Raw genomic sequence first — 26,800 nt, forward strand, 5'->3', positions numbered from 1 at the left:
TCTACTAATTTTCACATCCATTGATGATTCTTTCCTGAATCACTTATTATGATGATGATCATGGAATGGTGATTTTCTAATTTCGCTATGCCTTCTATATTTGTTAGTTGGCATTCTACTATAAGATAGAGATTTCTCTTCCATTTTTAATTTTCAAAGGGCTACAATAGATTACTATCATTATTTATTTTGATATTAATTTTTTCCCAGAGTTAGTCAGTAGGGCAACCCTAAGGTCAACTCCTCTATTCTTTTGAAATGTCCCTATCAATCTTTGAATAAGCTCCCTTTTCTTCTGTCATAACAGAATGTTTTAGGTTAATCTTACACTTTCCTAACTGAAGCCCTAGAATCATTTTGTTGTTGTTTTTTAATTGGAGAATGGATTTAGAAACCCCAGTCTGGGAACCAAGTGTGTGTTCATTACCTCCAGGGTGACACACAAATGTACACATACATGTATCTGTATCTATTTCTATGTAAAAACCATATGTTCACATGAGTATCTCAGATTTGCTCTAGCCTTTGTCCCCTTTAATATTTCTATCTTCTTTATCCAACAGTAGAACCCTAACACCTATTATTCTGAATAGATTTACTTATTTGTTCAATTTGCTTGACTTTAACTAGTCCTGCGATGCTCTGGACTGTTTCCTTAGTGTCAGCCTTATGAAACATGCTGGTTATGCTAACTAAATATTCCTCTCCAGCTCAAAAGCTATTGACTCACGCCATAGCGCAACTGAGTTTCCACAGGAAAGAAGAAGGGAAGGAGCTAGCTAGAGCATTTTGAAGAGGCATTTTTCTCACAGACTCATACAATTATGGCATTAATGAAGTGAGAAAAAGAAAACTGACTATGTGGTGATTCTAGTAAAAAGAACCAAAGACACCCTTTCAAAGTGACTGGGTCGCAATCAAGGCATGGGAGCTGAAGAGAATTGTTGGTCCTTAGCAGCCATGTAGTCAGGAATAAGAGCTTGTCTATGAAGGGAAATGATTGGTTCGCCTCCTGTAATGCCTTGGTGTGGAGTCAAGATATAAGAACTATAGAATGGCCTGAAGGATGGGAGAAAGGCTGAGTATCTGAAGGGAAAGGGACTTAGAATCAGAAATAACATTGAGTGGCAGAAAATAAAGTACTATTTCTTGAGCATTCAAGTTTAGGATTGAGACTTATAGCTACTGCATATGGAAATGATATAACCATGCAGATATAAAAGAAGGGAATTAAATATTAATATGTAACTTGCAATGCTCTTAAAAATCATGTGACTAGATTTTCTATAACAGACTATAGAGTTAATGAAATTATTACATACTTGTCATAGCCTGGTGAAACTGGAAGATTTTTTTTTTTTACCTCAACTTCCTTCAAAAATTTTTATATATAATTTCAAAACATCCACTTTTTAGGATAGCTTTCAAATTTTATGAAAAATTTAAGAAATTCTACTGTGATAAATTTAAATGATAGGTTTTTTTTTTTTTTTTTGCAATGACCTACACATTCAGAAGTCTTTCTTTGCCCTTTGTAAATCATAATCCTAGACAGAGTTCCCAGGTGGGAACCACCATCCTTTGACATCACCTTGATAAATGCTCTATATTATGCACATCTCCTCTGCCTCTGTCAACATCAGGAACAGGCACTGGGCTGTAGAATCTATTTTTGTCAAACAAGCTTCTCATTTGCTTTGCTTGTCACAGCAGGCTATCTTGGACTTCTTTTTGCTGACTCTGCCTTTTCCTTCTTGTTCTGCATAATGTACACACAATATGTCCCAGACATTTTAGCAGTAACAGAATTTGAATCACAAAACAATATGAAAAAGTATGTTCATATCCTATTGCTTTGACCTAACCTTGCAGATTTGTTCCCTGCTGTTCTAAGTATCCACCTTGCTTCCTACAACCTGCTTTCTTTGCTCATGTAATTCTCTCCCTAGCGCTGAAATTTAGATTGTCAATGCCTCAACTGTTCTTTCAGGCCTTCTTTAAACCCTATTTTCTGAGAAGACATTCCAGATCCTTTCCATGTAAATTATTATTACTTTTTCCTTTTGTGGTTCTTTTATCATAATTTGTAGCACTCATGTAGCACTTACCTCATTCTTTGGATTATAATTACTTGGGTAAATACAGCTACGGGGAGGCAAATTCCAAAGCTTCAGAGGAAAACCAAGTATGATTTCATGACATAAGACTTTGAAAAGGAGGACTAATTTTTGCGTACTTCCACAAAAGGCTTTGATGGCGAGGAATTGTCCAGAAAGGACCTAAAGAAACAAACATGATAGCACGAATTCAAGAGTGCAGAACAAGAGTCAGAAAACTTTTCTACTAATTGTTGTTGGGAGAGAATTTTCCATGGGTGTCTCATTTATGCACATCTTGCAAGTAGAGGCATTCAGTTTTTTAAGACTGTCTTTTTCAGGAGGTATGGATAGTGAAACAGCCTTGCAAGATAGAGAAAGCATCATTTCTGTAGAGCAGAGGACAGTTTTCTTCATTGTCAAGTATAATAAAGATAATGCATCTCTCCAAAGAGCAAAGCTGGAGCAGGCTTTCTTGTAGCCCATTATAAAGAATTGGAAATTCTTAAAATGTCCTAAGATGTCCTATTGGATACAACCATATATGAGTCATATATGATTCACACATATGACTCACACATGTAAGTCACACCCATAATCTCTTTATCAAATGATTGCTCAGCCATACCCTTAGTGTTCTCTTCAGAATATAGTTTTTCATTTTTTGCAGTATGGATAGGTGGAGAATTTTTCAAAGCTTTAAGTTCTCTCTTTTTGTTTAATAATTCCTTCAGTTCATCTCTTTCTTGTATTTTACTACAAACCATGAGGAGAAATCAGCCCATACCTTCAACATTTTGCTTTGAAATCACCTCAGCTAAACATTGGGTTTCATTGCTCACAAATTCTATCGTCCACAAAAACTAGAACACAATTCAGACAAGTTCTTTCTAATAAGAATTGCCCTTCCATCAGTCCAATACATGTTCCTCATTTCCATTTGAATGACTTGACCAGAAGCATCTTTTGTATTTTTACCAACAATCTCTTTTTAAAGTCTGTGGCTTTTTCTAACGTGCACCTCAAAATTCTTCCAACCTTGACCCATTACTCTGTTTTAAAGCCACTTCTACATTTTTAAATATTTCTTACAGTAGCACCCCACTTCTTAGTACCAAAATCTATATTAATTGCTAGGGTTGCCATAACCAAATACCACTAACTAGGTGGCTTAAACAACAGCAATTTATTTTCTTTCTGTTATGGATAGAAGTCTAAAAGCAAGGTGTCAACAGGCTTGGTTTCTCCTGAGGCCTTCTTCTCAGCTTGCAAATGGCCATCTTTTTGCTGTGTCCTCACATGGTTTTTCTTCATGTGCATCATCACTGGTATCTCTTTGTGTGCCCAAATTTTCTCTCTTATAAGGACACTGGTCAGACTGGATTAAGGACCACCCTACTGCCCTCATTTTAACTTAATCACCTCTTTCAAGGCCCCGTCTCCACATACAATCATATTCTGAAATACTGGACATTAGAGCTTCACAGTATGAATTTAGGAGGATATGATTCAGCTCATAACATGGGAATATTGATATTCAATGAAGACACTCATTTCGAAGAACATAGTTGTTGAAACAATCTGGTATTACTCTGTAAAATCATTGACCCTTTTGTTATTGAAAAGGGAGAAAAAGCCTGTAGCCCCATCAGTTGTAGCTTTCATTTTTATCATTCTTTTTGGATAACCACTGTATTAATAACTATCTTTGAGCATAAAAGACAATGATGTAGATAGTACTTCATTCCTTAACTGAATTTTTTTCTGTATTATCCTATAAATTATGACTTTTATTTCCCCAATATAAGACCTCAGACTGAAAGCTAGGTTGCTTGTTGCTGTTGTTTTATAATTAACAAAGAATAAAATTGATTTTTTAAAATGTCTTTAAAATTTTCTTTTCTAACCTTACACACCAGGCTAATTTATTTATCACCTTTTTCTAGTTTAGTTTCTTGCTATTACAGCTTGCTAGAGAAAATTAACTGCAGGTTGAATGTAGGTTATTCTGTTTAATTTTAGTCAACTTTTTCACTCTTGGTCAATAATGCTTTAGTTAATATTAGGTTCTTATATTCCCTACTAATATGTTTCTGTATCTCGAAGTACTTCTATTTTGCTGTGTTACCTTCATTATTCAGATAATAAGGTTATCTAGTAGCATAACCTTATTTTCCCATTTGATTGAGATAGGCTCAGATAAGGCTGTTGATTGAGATAGGCTCAGATAAGGCTGTTGTGAGAGTGGCACCTCGGTGGCTCAGTGGGTTAAGCACCCAACTCTTTGATTTCTGCTCAGATAGTGATCTGAGGGTCCTGAGATTGGCTCAGCGTTCAGTGGGGAGTCTCCTTATTTGAGATTCTCTCCCTCTCCCTTTCCCTCTGTCCCCCCTAAAATAAATAAAACTTAAAAAAAAAAGGCTGCTGTGAGAAATTTCTTTGTTCTACATCATATTTTAGAAGTGTTCTGTATCTTCACTTGCTACTTCTGTTTTTTTTATTTCTCAGAGAAAGATATATGGAGATTTTTTTTTCTTGCCCTGGTTTTTCTCTCATTTATATACAAAATTAATTTTTTATTTTGTGAACTTGTTTCTTCATATATTCATTTTCTTGCTTATAGTGGTCAATCTTAGCCTTCCACAAGTTCCTTCCCATTTGGAAGCAGTCAGGCTCAATCTCTGTATAAACTTTTATCTATCCATCCATCTAATAATGTCTGTCTATAATGTATATATTCATAATTCTGATATTTCTTATGGTATGAGCTAATAAGAATATAAAAATATTTTCTTCCATTCGGAGATAAGCTTCCTAAAGAGCTGATCTAATGTTCTGAATTCTTTGTTTAATTTTAACCAATACCTGAGAATAAGAGCAATTAAATCCTAAACCTGAAAGATATTACCTAAGAATAAAATCTGTGAAATGTGTTCTTGGGGTGACTGACAGAGGTACGGTATCCTGTAAGTAACTGACTCCATGGAAAAAAATACATAATTATGTGACTGAGGAGATCTTGGATATCCATTTTCAGTCCAGGTTACTTCAGAAAATTTGGAAATTGATTGTAACAGAAAATTAAATTTAACAAGTTAGTTAACCACTGTCAGAAAGGAGAACATATAAACATAAGGGCAATCATTAGCTTTAATTCTAAAAAAGTAGACCCTGAAGCAGCACAAGGATTTGCCAGAATGTCTTTAACACTATCTAGGAGAAAGAATAGCTAATCAGTGGGTGGATTTCTTTCAGGATTCAGGCTATTCTCAAGCTTTACATTTTTTCTATAGCTCCCCAATTAACTCCAGGGTAAAGTATAAATTTCTTAGCATGTAAAAGCCTTGGCTTGATTTTGTTCCTGGCTACATGAACATCCCTTGTCACACTGATTACACACACATCCCAGACATAATAGATTGCAATTTGAAATTTTCCATGTAGTCCATACTACTTTTGCATACAATGTTTCTGCTCAATATACTTCTCATTCTTCTTTCCTAATTAACACCTACTAATCCTTAACACTCTGTACAGATAATCCTTACCAAGAAACTCCCTTGATCCATTAGTCTATGTGACTTTACTTGAGGTCTCATGCACTTTGTGTTTACGTCTGACATAGCACTTATTATGGTGAATTATATTATCTGTGACTGTTTTTTGAGCTCCTTGAGCTCCTTGAAGACATGGGCAGAATTCAAAACCTTATTTAAAAAAAAAGGAATGAAGACTGTCACTATAGTGAAGATGAGTACATCAGGTTATTATAGCTTGGTGTTAATAATCATTAAATTAATCTAATGAACATACTTGTTCTTATTTCTTTTTTCATCAAGCAAATTTCTGATTATAATTTCCCTTCCCTTCCTGTGGTAATTTGCCTTCCAGCAGAAAATATTCTGCTGAGGACTTAAGCCTCTCCTACTCTTGGCACTTCCATCTCTCGTTGTATCCTAGATATTGAACTGTGATGTGCTGTATAGTTATGTTTCCCCCCTAGATGTGTTTTCCATTTTTTTTTTTGCACCTGATTATTTGCCCCAAGTGACTGATTTAAATAATATACATCAAGGGTTCTTTTGTCCATTGGCTTCTTGTTGTATTGGGCCAGTGGAAAAGCCCTAATAGTAGATAAGAGGGCAGGACAATTAAGGGGTCAGAATATTATTCCTCCCTGTGCCTATGATGCTTATGTGCTTTCTGTGACACTTAACGAAAAGTTACTAATTCTTTCAAGGTGTTCTTGTCTATAACACTCTCCACTTCTGGATTCTGATAATAACTCTACCCACCCTCCTTTCTCCTGCCCAGATATGTTAACAGTCCACTGTTACTAGGCCTGGGGTAATGCAGTGTCCCCTTATGGTTTCACTTTATTCAGCCCTTTTCAAAACTATCCTAGATAGAGTATGCCTTACTGGGACCATACTGAGGCTTAGATTAGCAATATTTGGTCTTGACTAATATAGTAATTGTTTCAGAAAATAACTCCAGGAAACAGATTCTCAAAATGGAATTCTAGAATGGAATCATTCATATATGCAAAGAACACAGGGATAATAACTCTTTGCCAAATGGGATGAGGCCGGGGGGTCCATGGCATAGCATGGCATTATAATTAATCAAATCAAATCATTAGATGAAGCATAGATGGAGGGAGATCAGGTGGCTGTGGCACTTAGTAGTTATGGCAATGGTAGTGATTATACAATTGTTGGATTTCTTGGATTCAATTTATAGCTTTAGAGATGTATGTATAGGAAAAGTGAAAATACCAGCTATGAACAGACAATTATGAACGCTGTGGAGATCTGGAAGGCCTTTTGGCAGTTTTGAAGGAATCCTTCATCTCATGAATTCATAGGGGATGTAAGACTGAAGACCAACAGGGTTTGATTGTAAACATCAATGAAATACTCGACCTTGCTAATTATTTCACACCAAGATAAGGACCGTAGTGGGGGAAGGATAGGACTTTTATGTGGGAATGGGGATATATCCATGGTAGGACAAAAATGTACTTACCTGTTTTGCCTCAAGGCTGTGTCAAATCTGCTATCTTACATGATGTAGTCTGGGGAAGTGTTTCTCAAATTTTAATGTACATGTGAATCACCTGGGAATCCTTAAAATGCAGATTTAGATTCAGTCTGGGGTGTGGGCTGGGTGTGGAAAATCGTCTCGATTCTTTTTTTTTTTTTTAAGATTTTATTTATTTATTTGACAGATGGAGACATAGCGAGAGAGGGAACACAAGCAGGGGGAGTGGAAGAGGGAGAAGCAGGCTTCCCACCAAGCAGGGAGCCCGATGTGGGGCTCGATCCCAGGACCCTGGGACCATGACCTGAGCCGAAGGCCAATGCTTAACGACTGAGCCACCCAGGCGCCCCAATCATCTCAATTCTTTACATCAAACACATTGTGCTAATTGAAAATTGTGAACAAGAAATAACAAGCACCATAAATGTTTGAGTAAGCTATATGTGTGCCAGAGAATGGTAGATAAATGCTGAAAAAGTTAAGTGGTATGCCACATCATAGAAATTTTTAGGAGTTCATGATAAGATAGCCCTTCTAAACAATGAAACAAATTATTCCACCTAACCTAGTGAAAGAGGCACAGCTTGGTGGATCTTTTTGGATTTGGGAGGCCTTATATTCTACGTCATCTTCTTTCTTTAACCTGTTTACTTATCCAGACCAGTAAAGGTACTAGTATTGATTCATGTCTTGAAGTATAAAGAGCTCTGAAACAAGGCTGGTTTAGGCTCAAGCCATTTTATAATTTGGGTCTCATAACCTAACATACCCAATGATTTTTTCAAGTATTTGTGACAGACACAATATTGTACGAGACTCTTCCAAACTCAAATAAGAGAAATCACAGCCCAGGCAGCTATAGTTTAGGAGTTATGTGATACTCTCCATATTCTTCTATCAACTGTTTCTAGCTTGTCACTGGACTGTGGTAGAAAGTAGATGCTTGACCTTGTAAAATCCTGTGATTATGTGAATCAAATTGTCCAAGATGAGCTAGCTGTATGTTATCCAGAATGAGCCCAACTATAACATTTGGATATGAACAGCAGCATTACTTTATAAAATGGAGGTGGTATATAATAAACTAAGCCCAAGCCAAGCTACTTTCGTAGACATAGTAAACAGCACAATGGATGAATCAGTTGAACATGGTACCTGCTTCATTTCTTTGCCACCATGCAGAAGGAAAAAGAATGAACATGGTTTACTGGTAAATCTGATTGTTATATCAGCATCAATTATAAGTAGACAGCAGCTCCCAAGGTGGTCCTGAAAGAGTGGCTGTATAGAGGTCATGATCCAGTGACTATCCTCTAAGACTGAAGTGTTCATTTCTTCTTCTCCTGGGAGTCTTGGCACCCAGCTGTTCTCAATTGAGTTCTTGTCCAAGACTTTGTCTTAGCTGAAGAGATTCTACCTACCTAAAGGCATGCCCCCTTCCTAGAGAGAGCTCAATTCAATAATTGGTCATACATGCATTAAGGTCTGCCTCCATGCCACAATATAGAACATCTCTGAAGAACCATCGCAGTTCTAAAGTTAGCTATGGAATCAGCTAAGGTCTTTGTTGAGACTATGTCACTGTTCAGATTCTCCCTCTGCCCAGTTCTGCTTCTTCACTTCATAACTGTTGATATTGAGCATGTCCAAAGAAACTTTCTGCACATAAATCATGATCTCAGAGCCTTTTTTCAAGAGTACTCAATCTGTGACAATAGGTGTCAAGAGTGGTCTGAGCTGAGTTGCTGAGAGTGAAAGGGAACATGGAATAGGTTGTGAGGTAAACAATTACGTTTACTAACTCAGGGCTTTGAATCAGCTATAGAAGCAGAATGTTACAGCTATTTTAATGTTAAATTACCCCTCCACTTATTTCCTTCAGTTTTTTTAAATGAAGAATATGAGTTTTAGTTAATATTTTAGGTTTCAAGTTGGGCATATGGCCAAATTAATATCACCACAATGATATGGTACCTGGTGATATTTGTATGTCTCCTATGTGGGGAATACAAATTCAAACAGATGAAGGATAAGAGTGGACTCTAAGGGAAGAAAGGATGTACTATACCAGGTAACTTCTCTTTTCCCCCACTAGATCTACTCTCTGTCCTTCTTTACCCTAATCCATGTCCTGAGAGGATAATCTATATGGATTATGTCAATGAGCTCTCTTGCCCTCTGGTTTATGATTGCTTTCATCCAATGGGAGTCTCACAAAAAATATGAGGGAAGAAAGAGAGGGAGTTAAGTCTTATTTATTCCCCTGGATTTAGTCCTGTGGGTTCCTTTGGGCTGTTTCTCTCTACCGAAACTTCTTCCTTTTCAAGGCAGCCCTTTGAGCCTAGGTGTATTAAGAGCTCTGCCCTAAGGTACTGCCTTCTTGTCATTTCCTGTATTGTCCTCACTTTTGTAAGTAGTTTTCTGTTAACCTTCCTTGAATTAACCCTAATTTAAATGTATTTTCTATTGGGATCCAGACAAACATACTTGGAGAAACCTCCCCTACCCACAAAAAACCGTATATAAGAAGTCACCTGGCTTTTACGGGCAAGGTCTTTCTTCTAGTCTTACTCTACCTAGAACACAAATGTCTTCTACATTTTTCAATCTGACTTAGTTCTCAATTCAGAATGCAAATAACTTTTTTTTAAGAGGCACCAATGATTAGGCCTGCCATTAACATTTTCAGACTCTGAAAAAACAAAACAAATCCTAAAAAAAAACCATTTTCGACTGGGGAATAGTACAAATGGAGGCCCACATGCCAGGAGTCTAATTATTAAAAAGATATATATATGTATATATATAAAGCTAAAATTATTAAAATACAGTTTATTCTTTTATCTTGACAAATATACCTTCATAACAACATTATCAATAAATGTGAGCATCTGTGGTATTTTATGGCTGAAAGTTGGCAAAATACCAAAGATGAATGATTTTAAATATTGTACTTGTCTGCATGTTTTGTTGATGGGCAGTGATGTTTGGATGAGAATAAAATTAGGATATTCATAAATCATAAATTTCATACTAATTTTATAAAATTAATTTTTCACGCCTTTTTAGGAAATTCACTAGTTATGTTTTCATAATCAATATCTTCAAGTAACTTATGTTCTATTAACATCAATGCCAAAATAATTTTTTCTGATTAATGTTATTTGAATTTGGAGGAGCTTTATTTTGTTGAGTCAGTAGCTAATAGAAAGGTCAACAAATTCTTAAAACTAAGATGGAGAAATAAACCATAAATTTTTTATATCATGATAAGATGATGCAGGCAGTCCATGTCTGAGGACCCAGAGTGGGTCCCACAGGACCAGCCAAGAGGGTCCTTGGCTTTTTTGCAGGATGGAAATCAAACACGAGCCAAGAGGAAGAAAGAGCAGAGTTTATTGAAGACACAGAGCAGATACAGACAGAGCACCTGGGAGACTCAGAAAGGAAAAGGAGCTTGAGATGAGTCTCATCTTTGCTTGGGGGTCTGGAACTTTTATTGAGGATGATAGTCTAGTGTACGTGTCCTTTCAGGCATTCAGGAACTGGTTGAACAAGGACGAGTGCTCAGGTGTCCTCTTTAAGTCACTTATGCCCTGGAGCCAGGGATCTTGGCATCAAGATGTTTGGAGTCAGTGGTCTTGGAGAGCATTCATGAATTCATGACAACCTCACCCTGTCACTCCTTAGGTGTCATTTAGTATGCAGGAAGACTCTAAGGAAATCATTAATTCCTTGACCTTTACAAGGAGGACATATCTTAAGGCATCTGTAAGGAGGAGGGTGCAGGTCCTAGAAAGAATAGAAGCAGGAAAGGAGCAAAGAAAAAGAAATGGCTTCTTTTCATGGGGTCCCTTCAGCTACCCTGTCTTAAAACATTATGAGGCTACAACTAAGAACTTATTATTTCAGATACTACCATATTTTAATTTCATCACATAAATCTGTATCATTTACATAATGCATCTCACCATCTCTTAAAGTAATATCTAGATTGATAGAATATTTACTAAATATTTTTTCTTTTAAACCTTTTGTGCTGTGATATTATGAAGAATTCAGAAGACAGCAAATTTGGGACTACCTTGATCTGTAATGGCCAGAAATTAGTCTCTATTAACATTAGTTTTGGGATTATCTATCTATCTATCTATCTATCTATCTATCTATCTATCTATCTATTATTTCCTACATAGTCATGCAAAAAAATATTTTCTTATTCTAGTTGTATTATATTATATTGGAATACCACTTTTATTATATATTTCATAGGCAATTTCTTTTGTGGAAGAACATTCTCTATAAACCTTTAAAAATGTAAATTTTAATCCTTATAAAAGTGAAACAGACAAACATATACATTAGTTTTGTAATTTTTAAGAAAATATTAATATTTTTCAACATTTAATATCAAATAATTTTGAATTATGCAAATTCAGCATTCTTGCATTTTTTATGGAAGACCAAATTTTCCTTTAGCTTGAGGTCCTTTGGTTTTGCTTATTTTTTCAACTGCATTTTTAATTTTGGATCTTTTTAACAGTACTTAGTCAGCATTCTTATCATGCCTCCAAGAATGTTTGTAAAATTGATATCTTTCTTCAAGATATTACATTTTTAGGCAGATGCAGAAAATAGCACATATAGATTTCAAATTCTTCCAAAGTATTTCATTTCTTTGAGTCCATTTGAGGTCTCCTGATAACAAATTCAAACTATGTGCTACACATGTCATAAGAATGTTTCAGGGAGCGCCTGCGTGGCTCAGTCGTTAAGCGTCTGCCTTCGGCTCAGGTCATGATCCCAGAGTCCTGGGATCGAGCCCCACATCGGGCTCCCTGCTCTGCGGGAAGCCTGCTTCTCCCTCTCCCACTCCCCCTGCTTGTGTTCCTGCTCTCGCTATGTCTCTCTCTGTCAAATAAATAAATATAATCTTTAAAAAAAAAAAAAAGAATGTTTCAGGATTATCAGCCAATATTCTAGGTTGTAATGCTAGTCTTAATCATTCTAGTGACCTTTTCATAGTGTTGTCCTCCATAATCTTTTTATTCAAGGCGTAAAAATGCCAACTGTTTTTTCAGTTCTTCTTTTAAGTAAAAATGTGTACTTTTTAAAATAACAAGTGCGAAAACATTAAAATACTCATAATTTCAACCTCCTTGTTTTCTGCCCCTGATAATTCTGTGATACACACAATAAATATCATTTTCAGCTTGGGTTCTCATTTTCCTGTGCAATCTGGTTGAACTGGTAAATAGTACTCACTTTTTAATTTTTGTAAAATTTCTTCTCTCACTTTATTATCCACTAAGTTAATCATCTGATTTTGATTCCTCTAAGTGATAGTTATATTTGAAGAAATATATTGTACATGTTTGGCCATTTTCACACCAATTTTGAAATGATTTCTACTAAACCAGATTTCTATTATTTTCTGTAATCATTGTGCTTTGAAAAGCATCATTAGGATTGGCTAATTATTGGCCAAATAACATATTCTTTAAGAACATCGTATTATACTTTATGTTTATATTTGTTTAACACTATTGATCATTTGCTATTTTTTAGCCCCTTTTATATTAGTTCTTGTAATTGAGTGTGCGCTTTTCTCTGTGTAAGTGAAGTTTCGTATTCTAATTGAAAACTAAAGTGTTTCCAGTAACAACTTCAGCCAAAATGAATTTCAAAAATTGCCTGCAAAACATGTAACAACAACCTGAAATAGAACATTCAACTTCTGTATTTCCTTTCTTCATTTGAAATAATTTTGGTGTCTAATAAAATATTAAATTTTCTTTCTTCATCCAAAAATCTGTTCACCAAAAATTTGTTCATCAGATTTTAATTTGAGTCAGATCGTGTTTAACTAGAACCATTCTCATACTATGAGAGTGATGAGATAGGTGTTTTCCAGAATCATAATCTGAAAAGCATGATAACTAGAGGTTTTATTTTTCTTTTCTCAGTTTCTTGTTTTTATGAATTTAATTCTAAATAGCAGGCCAGAGGTGCATTTGTTGCACATCTGATATGAAAATTGTCTTTCTCAATCTTGTTGTTTTGATCAGTAATGAAATCTTTATCAAACGGTTAGAAGTTGCAGCAATTTTGCTTAACTTGTCCTAGTGAATTTGATTAAGAATAATGATATTGCCCATTCCCATTGTTTGGATCAATAATGATAATGTTTTAAAATAAAAATTTTGTAATGTTCTGTTTATAAGCTTTATGTAAATCATGCTCTGCAGGAGTCAGCTCCTTTTTGTTATTTCTTGTTTTTAAAAATTTGAGCAATCCTCCTCCGAAGACTTTCTATTTCTTTTATCTTTTAGTATTTTTAGCTTTTTTAAGCTCTGCTTTTCTGTTTTATATTTCTATCAAGGTATCAACTTGTACTCATTCCCAATATCAAAGAGATAAAAAATTAAATGAAATTATGTACAAAATCTATAAAATTTGAATATATCTTTTTTTTTTATTATACTATGTTATGTTAGTCACCATACAATACATCATTAGTTTTTGATGTGGTGACCACGATTCATTGTTTTCGTGTAACACACAGTGCTCCATGCAGTTCGTGCCCTCTTTAATACTCATCACCGGGCTAACCCATCCCCCCACCCCCCTCCTCTCTAAAACCCTCAGTTTGTTTCTCAGAGTCCATAGTCTCTCATGGTTCATCTCTCCCTCCGATTTCCCCCCTTCATTTTTCCCTTCCTTCTCCTAATGTCCTCCATGTTATTCCTTATGTTCCACAAATAAGTGAAACCATATGATAATTGACTTTCTCTGCTTGACTTATTTCACTTAGCATAATGTCCTCCAGTCCCATCCATGTTGATGTAAAAATTGGGTTCATCCTTTCTGATGGCTGAGTAATATTCCATTGTATATATGGACCACATCTTCCTTATCCATTCATCTGTTGAAGGGCATCTCGGCTCTTTCCACAGTTTGGCTATTGTGGACATTGCTGCTATGAACACTGGGGTGCATAATGGCGCTTCTTTTCACTACATCTGTGTCTTTGGGTTAAAGACCCAGGAGTGCAATTGCTGGGTCATAGGGTAGCTCTATTTTTAATTTTTTGAGGCACCTCCACACTGTTTTCCAAAGTGGCTGTACCAACTTGCATTCCCATCAACAGTGTAAGAGGGTTCCCCTTTCTCCACAACCTCTCCAGCTTTTGCTGTTTTTTGCCCTGTCAATTTTTGCCATTCCAACTGGTGTAAGGTGGTATCTCAATGTGGTTTCGCTTTGAATTTCCCTGATGGCTAATGATGATGAGCGTTTTTTCATGTCTGTTAGCCATGTGTATGTCTTCTTTGGAGAAGTGTCTGTTCATGTCTTCTGCCCATTTTTTGACTTGATTATTTGTTTTTTGGGTGTTGAGTTTGAGAAGTTCTTTATAGATCTTGGATACCAGCCCTTTATCTGTAGTGTCATTTGCAAATATTTTCTCCCATTCTGTGGGTTGCCTCTTTGTTTTGTTGACTGTTTCCTTTGCTGTGCAGAAGCTTTTTATCTTGATGAAGTCCCAAAAGTTCATTTTTGCTTTTGTTTCAGTAGCTTTTGGAGATGTATCTTGAAAGAAGTTGCTGTGGCTCATGTCAAAGAGCTTATTGCCTATGTTCTCCTCTAGGATTTTGATGGATTCCTGTCTCACATTGAGGTCTTTCATCCATTTTGAGTTTATCTCTGTGTATGGTGTTAGAGAATGGTCGAGTTTCATTCTGCATGTGACTGTCCAATTTTCCCAGCACCATTTATTGAAGGGACTGTCTTTTTTCCATTGCCTATTTTTTCCTGCTTTGTTGAAGATTATTTGACCATAGAGTTGAGGGTCCATATTATCTTAATAAAAGTATTAAACATGAATAAATTAAAATTATTTTTCATATATGTTAAATATATTTTTATTCTAGAATAAAAAAATCTATTGAGTGTGAAGAAAAAGTTATAAGTTAATAAGTATGAATATTTTAAGGAAAAAATATTTAAATCTAATAATTTTGTTTTCATATTTTGGAAAATTTAAATTATAAAATTTTTTATAAAAATGCAACTATTAATCATTTTAGAATTCAATGTCTATCTAGCTGTAAGTGTGAAAATCAGTATTACTGTTCAAGCATATTAGTTTTATACCTACTTATATGTAAGTTTAAGAGAGTATAACTTGTGAAATATTGTCAAATGTTGCTTAATCACTATTAGAACTGCTACAAATACAGCACTAATTTATAAGTACCTCATACAAGTGTAATTAAGAAGAAAATGGATATTTGGCATCACTGGGAAACCACATTTTGTAGTGTAAGAATTTATTGCATTCATGAGATCTGAGAGGAAAGATTTGAAAAGTTAATTGATTTGTCTGATTTTTCCTTTCCTAAGCTCTTCTGTCACTCAAATCCTCCTAACATCCCATCCCATCTTTGGGGTTGCACAACCCATAGACTTGACAACACTGGGATTCAATCGCCTTTGTTTAGAGTACATAGAGCCGTAATCAGAAATGTTTTGAGGTTTTTAAAGCCAATGTTTGGGGGTACTGATCTCATCTTTAGAGGATCCTAAGAGAAGGAGTTGCTCTGTCTTCTTTATCACAGTGTTGTGTGAATGTACTTGTGGTTCAAAGGGCTCTCAGTGGTGCGAGGGGCCCTGCCTGTCTGGATCTAAGGGTCATACTCCAAATGATATCTTCCTTCAACATTACAACCTTAACTGTACCTTGATTGACTCTGCATTCGTGAAAATCTCATTTCATCACACTCTTCTACTCCTATTTGTTTTTTTCCTATCAACTCTTACTCTTAGGAGATCTTATACACATTCTACCAAATTTCTCTCCTTGACTCTTTGTTTTTATACTCTCATTGACTTCAACTATTATCTGTAAAGAGATGACACCCAAAGGTACCTCCTGAGCTTGAGTACTGTATTTATAGTTGTCCCTCAAGTACCTCTCACTGATATCACAGGAATACCCCAAAATGGTACTTCTAAAATGGACTATATTATTCTTCCCAACATGCTTTTGCCTTTTGTGAAATTTGTTAAAGGTACCATTAACCTCCCAGTTACCCAAAGTTGAAAAGTCAGACAACTTTGGCTCCTGACCTTCTGATTGTTCTTATCCAATTAACTTCCATGGCAGGTAGTGAAGGGGCTGGTGTCAGAGAGGAAGTCGTGCCATGGAGGCTGGGAATACCAGATGGCCTTGGTTGAGAGCAAGGGTTAGTGTTGGGCAGACACATTTGGAGTGATACAAGTTTGGAAATGTTGAGGTGAGGGCTTTAAAATGGAGATCAACAATTTAGATTTTATTCTTTCTGCAGTGGAATTCACTAAAGGGTATTAAGAAGAGGAAGATATCAAAGGTCCCATTAAAGTGAGTTTCCTTTATGGTAATGGTTAGGTCAGAAATCTAATCTTCTTTGGACAATACTAGAAATTCTAAAAATTAGGTTTAGATGTTACTGTAAAAATTTCTGTTTTAAAATCCCTACAAAAACATTGTTTTTAAACAAAATGAAGATAGTAGACTTACAGTTTAAATTTCAGTTCCTTTCTAGTGGTTTTGAAGATTTGCTAGAAGACTAAAGATAACTTTTTTCTTGAATTTATTTCACTAGCTATCAAATCTCATATAGCCGCAGTTAACATGTGTGTGTCAACATTATACTTTATGCTGCGCCAAATAGCCGTTTCTCCTCTACCCTCCGGACCACATCTTCTACCTGTTCTGAGACAAATTCTTGGATAGGGTTTAGTTTCTAGTCTGTGGATCCCACACTTTTCTGAAATTTAGTAAAAAATTATAATTCAAACAGTTTGTATATAAACTAAGTGTACATAGGTAACTGTGTGTGAATAATTCTTTCCCACTGCCTTTATTCTACTGTGCATTTCTATCTTTTTATTTTTATTACATAAGAAAATTTGTCAATTTGCACATATATGAGTTGAGAAACTAAACTAAAGGCCATGGAAAAGGAAGTCATGACTGGAGGCATAAACCGAATTGCATTGCAGGATTTGAATGTCTCTTATTAATCTATGGCATTTCAGAATTACATGTTGTACTATTTTAGAGTAATTGTTTGACAAAGGCTTTAGAAAGAAGTGACACTCCCTCCTGATTTAAATAACATTCTTGTTTCACATTTGAAGATTTATATGTTTTAAAAATTCTGAGTAAAAATGGCAAACAACTGCTTTGGCATTTAATGATTGCTTGTCCATTATATGCCTTTTTGCAGTAGTGTCCAGGTCCTGAAAATTAATGTAAACATCTTTCAAATAAATTTCTTTTAATTCCTGAGGGTAGGAATAGAAAAAACTAAGAAAAGACTATTCATGTTTATATTTCCTCAATCTAATATTAGGTATTATAACAGCACACATTTCCTAATCTCAGCAATATTATAAGATATAATAGTGATTCTTTGACTACACCTAGGTTGTTCTTCAAATTTTTCTATCAACTTATAAGAATCAATGCTTGTTTAAGAGAAGGAAAATTTAAGAGACTCCAATTTAATATATGTATTTTTATCAAAAGTTCTCTTATTTTATGTTAAATTTTGCTTCCTGTCCATTTCATACTCAGAAGAAAAATGTATTCCTTTAAAATGTGTTTTGAAAATGGCTGCTCATAGAGGAGAAACTCAGTTGTTTATATCCTCAATCCAGTTAAGAAAGTAGATACAAAATGTATGTATATAAATAGCAGCAGTACAAATTAGTTCTTGCAATGACCCATTTGGTTAATCTGATTATTTAATATTACCAAATAAAATCCTGTAGTTAAATTTTTTGCCACCTTTATTTATTTGCTCATTAAAACCTGAGTGGATTATGTTGAATGACTTCCAACAAATAAACATAACATTTCATACTGCTGCTCTTGGCTCCAGATTTACATGATGAGTTGACAGTTTATAGCCAATAGTTTTAATAAAACCTTTATAGTTCTATTTCAACAAAGGGGAGCTTTGGTGATTTATTCATTCAATCACAATTCTCAAGTCACCTTTATATCATTTATTTTTATTTTCAAAGCTGAATTTACATTGTACAGTAAGAAGTGTGGGGATGGGAGGTAGAAAATCACCTCCAGTGATATTTTTGTTGTTGAAGAAATGATCTATAGCCATTATTAATGGATATAGTAAAGAACTTTGTTTGCTATGGTAATGTTTATCTCCAAATGTTCTTCTAAAGTCTTAGAAGGTAAACTTTCCGATAATTCATTACCTTATTATTTATCATTGCTATATTCATTTTATATGGTCAAATTATTAGTGTTGTGATTTATACTTTCCATATGTTTATAGCACTTAGGTGATTTTTCTATGGCTAGTACATTTTTATGTGGCTTCAAGTATAATTTTTAAGTTGTAAATGTATTAAAAGCTTCAGAGATTTACATAATATATCCTTGTTTTATGAAATAACATTCAATATGCATCAATAATGCAATCTATTTCTAACTGCCTTCATTATTTAAAAATAAAAGAAGGAAAATAAATAAGCATTCAACTCATGAATTTGGAAAATTAATACTTAGGAGGAAGTGAGTAATAATGATAACAACAGAATCAGAAAACATCAAAGAGTAGAATTCTAAGTCTACGTAAATTGTTAATTGTAAGTAAGCAACTTCAAGATTTGGTTCTTAAAAAAAAGTCAGAGAAAGACATGTATCATATGATCTCACTGATATGAGGAATTCTTAATTGCAGGAAACAAACTGAGGGTTGCTGGAGTGGGGGGTGGGGTGGGAAGGATGGGGTGACTGGGTGATAGACACTGGGGAGGGTATGTGCTCTGGTAAGCACTGTGAATTGTGCAAGACTGTTGAATCTCAGATCTGTACCTCTGAAACAAATAATGCAATATATGTTAAGAAAAAAAAAAAGAAGAAGAAGAAGGTAGCGGGAGGGGAAGAATGAAGCGGGGGAAATCGGAGGGGTAGACGAACCATGAGAGACGATGGACTCTGAAAAACAAACAGGGTTCTAGAGGGGAGGGGGGTGGGAGGATGGGTTAGCCTGGTGGTGGGTATTGAGGAGGGCACATTCTGCATGGAGCACTGGGTGTTATGCACAAACAATGAATCATGGAACACTTCATCTAAAACTAATGATGTAATGTATGGGGATTAACATAAGAATAAAAAAAAAGTCAGTTAAATATACAGTTGCAGTCAGGTAAAAAAATAATGAAAGCAATTCATCACCACCCCCCACAAATTTTGAAAATCAGAAGGCATGTATGAGAATTGAAGAGAAAGATTAAAAATACACATTTGACACTTTCCTTGAATTGGAAAGTTTATGGATAAACATGTATAATTAAAATGAAGATGAGAAATAGATAACTAAATATAACAATAACCTTGGGAGAAGTTTTAAAAATCTGCGCTATCTCCACAAAAGATTCTGGGCCCAGACAGAGTTGTAGAAAATTATATTCAAACTTTAATTGCAGTGCCCTTTAAATTGCTTTACACACACACACACACACACACGCACGCATGGAAGCACACACACACCAATAGAGAGGGTAGTATAACCTAATATCAAAACTTGCCAATGTCCAAGACAAGAAAACTCAATAATCACACTTACAGAGAAAAAATAATCCTAAATACTTTGGACATCAATATAAATTTTGCTTCCTCTGAAAGTATTCTTGAGATAACTGGTTGTATCTATTTATAGAAATGTTTTTAAAAAGCATTATCCCAAGTATGTAAAAATAAATGCAATAAATATATGTAAATTATGTATATGTAAAAACTTAAAAAGTATATAGAGCATATAAAATATGTAATGTATGCATTTCTATGTAAGAAAAATCAAAATACTAACATTGTGGTTTATCTGTAAAGTGGATCATAGGTGATTTCATTTTTCATTCATGGTTGAAATTCTTTGTAATTCTTATTTATTTTTATTGTTATAAAAATACATAAATAGATAATTCATATTCCAATTATATCTGTCTTATGGAGAATATAATCCAGAGTGTTACATGATTTCTAGGAACTCAGTGATAAAAATTATTACCCATGAGTTAGGTTTTGTTTGTCCTTGTTTTGTATTTTGCCTCTCTGAGGAAGACTCACTACTAACTGGCCTTCCAAAAACTCTTTGTGTTACTTCTGTGCCTCAGGGTTCCTTCAAAGGAGAAGGAAAGTCTACCAGGGAAAAATGGAATTACCAGTCACCCAAGGAGGTAGATGCCAACACAGCAGGTCTTGATCATGTTGCCCTCTGGCTGTTCATTGAAAGTTAAAACCAACAATGGTATTTTCAGCTTCCCATGGCTGTGTGGGGAAAGATTCACTGACAGATTTTTTATTTCACCCTCCCTTGCTTCTTACTATTTCCATTTAACACGTTATTTTTTTCAGTTTTCAGATATTACTATTTTTAATTTAAATTGCTAACACATGTATATTAAAAACAAAAAAAGTTATCAAATGACTATTGTATAAAAGAAAGTTGTTCTCCTTATCTTGTAAGTCCATCATACATCTTCTCAGAGGTAACCTTGTTTTCTCGTTTTCTATGTATCATTCCAGAGATATTCTCTGCACATACAAGTATGGATGTATATATCTTTCTGAGAAAATTAATGTTAGCATGTTATGCACACTATTTGACACATTTTTCTTTTTATCATTTTTAAAAATTGAAGTATAGTTGATACACAATTTTATGTCAGTTTCAGGTATACAACATAGTGATTTGACAAGTCTATACTATGCTATGCTCACCATAAGTGTAGCTACCATCAGCCACCATTCAACGTAATTACAATACCATTGACTATATTCTCTATGCTGTACCTTTTATCCCTGTTACTTATTCATTCCATAACTGGAAGCCTGTATCTCCCACTCCCCTTCACCCATTTTGCCCATTTGACATCTTTTAAAAATTTTAACAATATATATTGGAGGTTTTCCCATATTAGGTCATGTAGAATTGCCTGACTTTTAGTAATGACTGCCTATTATTTTATTAAATGTCTACACAGTAATATATTTAATTAATCCTTTATGATAGACATTTAGAAAAATGGGCAAAGGATATGAAAAAGAATGAGATGTCATGAGATAAAGGAAAATAGGTCAACCACACATGATGAGAGAAAATATACCATGTTAATGTGAAGTTGTGAATGTCTGGTGGGTTAACAAGTACTCTCATGTATTGTTGATGGAAATATAAATAGGTGAAACTTTTATAGATGTTTTGACCATAATTAAAATGATCTTAACTTTTCACCCAACACTTCTATTTTTAACACATAGCTTAGAGAAAAACTTACACAAGGAGGTTTATAAATGGTTACTCAATGTAGCATAATTAGTTAAAGAGTGAAATCATTTTCAATGTTTTTTAGACTATATTTATAGACCAAATGATAGAACAAGGGAAAGAGAAGCTAAAGAAAACACAACTTTCACTTTTGCTTAGTGAAACTTTTATGAGAGTTTAGCAGAGCAAAAAGTCAACAGTGTAAAAGAAACAATTGGATTAGATTGCAGGAGAAATTGATTTATGCTTTCCTATCTTCTTAAAATCCATTAGCTGCCAAATATATATCATCCTGGCTAGCTTGGGGGTGTGTGCATCTGACTTTACTTCTCACCCAGGGAACTGGAAAGTCTTCCCATTGGATAACTTGTAGTCATATTGGACACAGTATTTAGGGCGAGAAAAGATCATGAAAAAAGAATAAGAAAGAAATAATACTTTTCAAAAGGAGCTCACTTTTGTCATTGGTTTAGTCTTCACAAACTGCCCAACTGAGGTCTGGAAAAATCACTCTCCTGAGATTCCTAAGGAATCTTTTTCTTTCTTTGCTTCTCATGGTCTGTGTGACCTAGGGCAACTCTCTGAACTTTTTAGGTTCATAGTTTGTTCATTTCTCAAATGAAACTATATGGTCAGTTAATCTTCAACAAAGCAGGAAAGACTATCCTATGGGAAAAAGATAATCTCTTCAACAAATTCTGTTGGGAAAAGTGGACAGCAACATGCAAAAGAATGAAACTGGACCGCTTCCTTACATCAGACACAAAAATTAATTCAAAATGGATTAAAGACCTAAATGTGAGACATAAAAATCCTAGAGGAGAACACAGGCAGTCTGTGTTAGCAACTTCTTTCCAGATATTTCTCTTGCTATAGCAGCTTCTTTCCAGATATGTCTCTTGCTAGAGCAACTTCTTTCCAGATATGTCTCTTGAGGCAAGGAAAACAAAAGCAAAAATAGGCTATTAGGACTTCACCAAAATAAAAACCTTCTGTAGAGTGAAGGAATCAGTCAGCAAAACTAAAAGGCAACCTATGGAATGGGAGAAGATATTTGCAAAAAGACATATCTAATAAACAGTTACTATCGAAAATATATGAAGAATTGTACAACTCAACACCCCAAAAACCAAATAATCCAATTAAAAAATGGGCAGATGTTAATAGACATTTTTCCAAAGAAGACATACAGATAGCCAGCAGACACATGAACAAATCAAAACTACAATGAGATATCACCTCACATCTGTCCAAATGGCTAAAATCAACAACACAAGAAACAACAGGTGTTGGCAAGGATGTGGAGAAAGGGGAACCCTCTTACACTCCTAGTGGGAATGCAAATTGGTACAGCCACTTTGGAAAACAGTATGGAGATTCCTCAAAAAGGTAAAAATACAACTACTTTATGATCCAGCAATTGCACTACTAGGTATTGACCCAAAGAATACAAAAACACTAATTCAAAGAAATACATGTGACCCTATGTTTATAGCAGCATTATCTACAACAGCCAAGTTATGGAAACAGCCCAAGTGTCCACTGACTGATGGAAGGATAAGGAGGATGTGGTGTGTATATATATATATAAATATATATACACACACACACCACATATATATGTGGTATGTATGTGTGTATACACACACACACACACACATATATATATAATGGAATATTATTCAGCCATAAAAAAGAATGAAATTTTGTCATTCGCAATGACAGGGATAGAGATAGAGAGTATTAAGCTAAGCGAAATAAGTCAGTTAGAGAAAGACAAATACCATATGATTTCACTCATATGTGAAATTTAAGAAACAAATGAGCGAAGGGAAAAAAAAAGGGAGAGAGAAGCAAACCAAGAAATAGACTCTTAACCAAAGAGAACAAACTAATGGTTACCAGAGGGGAGGTGGCAGGGTGTTGGATTAAGTGGGTGATGGGGATTAAGGAGCGCACTTGTTGTGATGTGCACTGGGTGTTATATGGAAGTGTTGAATCACTATATTGTATACCTGAAACTAATCTTACACTGTATGCTAACTAACTGGAATTTGAATAAAAACTTAAAAAAATAAAATGAAGTCTAGATGACCACTAACTTTTCTTTTAGATTTGACATTCCTTGATTCTGGCTTCTCATTTACTTTCAAGAGGATACAAGTCCTACAGGGAGGTAATTTTATCCATTGTATAAGCAGATGTTTGTTGTACTGCAACAATTTGAGATTATGTTTTCTGCATGTCCATGGATTCTAGATAGGAGAGAAACTCTAAAATGTGATTATCGAAACACACATTTTCACTTCAGTTTAAGGTCATTAACTAAGTGTAAATCAACCAATATCCAAAATAAATGACATTTATCCATGCTTCATAGTTTGATTTAAAAAGCTGTCTTAAGGGAAAGCCATACAATTGAGGCAGATTACACAGCAAATACCCACCTACTTGAGGATACAGAACTAGCTCAGGAGCTTTCTTTGATAGTGCAATTTGATTCTATTTTATGTACATCCCTGTATTTCATTCCCATGTTGATTGTCTGCTGGACAACAGTAAGATTCAAGACATCCAATAGATGTCTAAGTTCAAACCAGGTCTCATTTAATTTTGCTTTATCCCTAGGCAATTTAATTGTATTTTCACAGATTCAGGCTTTGGGTACTGAATTTTCAGACAACGGTTTATATCATAATAGGTCACTTTTATGAATCATTCTAAGTTATAGGCAGGACACAGCATACAGAACACTATTCTAAGTTTTCCTCACTGCTCATGATAATCACAAAAGAGTTCAAAATGAGAATTAAATTGGTGGCACATATCTGAAAAGAAGATAAGAAAGGATAAATAATTCTTTTCCCTTTTTATTTTCCATTGTTTTAAAATGAATTGAAGTTGAATAAGAGCAAAATAATATAAATTAACCTAAAGGCTTAGAGGTTTTATAAAATACACATCTATTTTCCACAAACATCCTATGGATTGACAACACAGTCCTTTAATTTGTTCCAGTCTTGAGAATTTACTGTTTTTATTCTGGGAAGAAGGTTTGCTGGACCTTTATGCTATCTACAGTCTGGGATTCTAATAAACATGGCTGCTGGGCTAGACATGATATGTGTCATTTCTACATGTTCTGCTGACTGTGTATTTGGCCCTTTGGGTGCCCATGACACCTGAGTGCAGACTTGTGCGTATGTGTCTATATACCTAAAAATGTTGTGAGCTTGCAGAGGGAAGCAACTACAATTTTTACCTATCCTGTAACATCAGGACCTGGTATTGAGGAGGAACAGGGCAGGAATTTGTAGTGCCCCTAAAAAAGATTCAGTTATTCATGGTGTGGGTTTCCAGCTTATGCCTCAAACTTTCCAAAACCCCACACATCATCATTTATTCAACAGATGTTTATTTAGTCCTCACTTTGGACCAAGTACTGCCCTGGACACTAAGGATATCGCCATGAACAGGATAGAAGCATATATGAAGCATATATTTTAGTGTAATATCACTAATACAGACATAATTTTTTCTGTCCCTATCTAAACATTCTCCTAATATTCCTAATATCTCTAGCCAAATGTATTAAATACAACAACTTAAGGTTACGCAGTAACTATAGAATTCTGTGCTTAGTACTCTATATATTACAAAAGAATAAAACATGATCTTTATAATTAAGAACTTACAATCAAGGGAAAAAACATGAAAAATACATGAATAAAAACTTAAATAACCACAATTTAAAACTAAATCTAGATAAGATAACAAAATGATGGCGATGATGATTTAATAATGACAGTTAACACTTATTGAGCCCTTGCTAAGTGCCAGGCACATTCTAAATTATTTACACATAATATCACTGATCACTTACAAAAGTGCTTAAGTGGTTGTGTTGTCTTTTTTTCTGCTTCCCCTTAGGTGGAAGCTGGAACTATACTGCTCTATATGTCCTTCAGGTATGGTCCCGGGCTACAGTGTGCCACAAGAGAAATTTGCATAGAGATTTAGAAGGTGGAAGCAAATCAGCAGACCCTACTTTCTGAAAGTCAGTGTGGGGTCCCAGATACTACTGCAGCTTTCTTACGTTGTTGTGAATCCGTTAGCTCATCTTGTTGATATGTAGCAGCTCCAGGCTGACAACTGCCATCCACTCCCATCCCCCCGACCCCGCCCCAGGTCTTATTGGATCTTCCACTTCAGTATTTCCAAATTCTGGAGCCAAGTCCATGAGCAACTCGGTGGCAAACAGCACCAGGTTGTTCTGCAGGTCACTTATGCCAGGTTAGAGGCTGTGAAAACTAGATGTGAGTTCTCCTGTATCTTTGTGCATTCCAGTTTATCTAAATGGGTTCCAGTTTATCCGTACTCTACCCCACTCCATCCAGTGCAGCTTTCCTTCCTAACTGCAGGCACTGATAACCACCAGTGACTTCCAGCACAGCATCTGATACAGGGGATGAGCTTTTCCATAGGCTTCCTCACCAGCTCTCATAACTGTGTAAAATCTAATCCTTTTAATAAATTCCTTATTCCATGTGGTGCTCCTTCTCTAATCAAATCCAAACTCCCAAATTCATTTTAAGCTGAATTCAAGTACTATTTCTAATAATATTTCTGTTACCTTGTAATATTAATTTAGTTGTCTGTAAAATTTGTAGATTTTTAATCTTAAGTAATTAGGACTATATTGTCACCCCTATAACTTATAAATGGAAGATATTCATTATACTCTGAAATAATTTCCTATGTTTTCTATTGCTCCATATGTAGGAAGAATACACGTAATTATTATTTCTCATAAGTAAACTAGAACCTACTCAGTAATAACTAATGCAAAAATGAATATATTATTGCTCATAGGAGATCTGGCTACATTGAAACACTAGAAAGTAGTTGAGTGTGTTAGACTGTGGGAGAATAAAACAAGAAACAAAAGAATGGAAAAGAAAAAAGAACACAAAATGAAACAGCAAGGTAAGAAAAAAAAGTGTCCCCAAGTCTAGAATTAGATCTAACTAGATTAGCGTTCTGCACTGGTCTTCCTCCCCTCTTTTTTCTGAGAGCAGTCATCATATGTCATCCTCAGTATCCTTTATCATGATCAACTCATGACCTTTTGTCATGTGTGACATGACATGACCAACTTAACCCTACTGCATGTCAAACACACACACACACATATACACACACACAATTACATTCAGGGGGATTTTGAAGTTTAGGGAAAATAAAAAGCTATTAATAGAGTGGTAATTCTCCTTTGTATCTACTTTTAGCACCTTTATATTACTTTTAATATATTTGTCT

This window comes from Neomonachus schauinslandi, chromosome 1 (genome assembly GCF_002201575.2).
Source record: "Neomonachus schauinslandi chromosome 1, ASM220157v2, whole genome shotgun sequence".
NCBI lineage: Eukaryota > Metazoa > Chordata > Mammalia > Carnivora > Phocidae > Neomonachus > Neomonachus schauinslandi.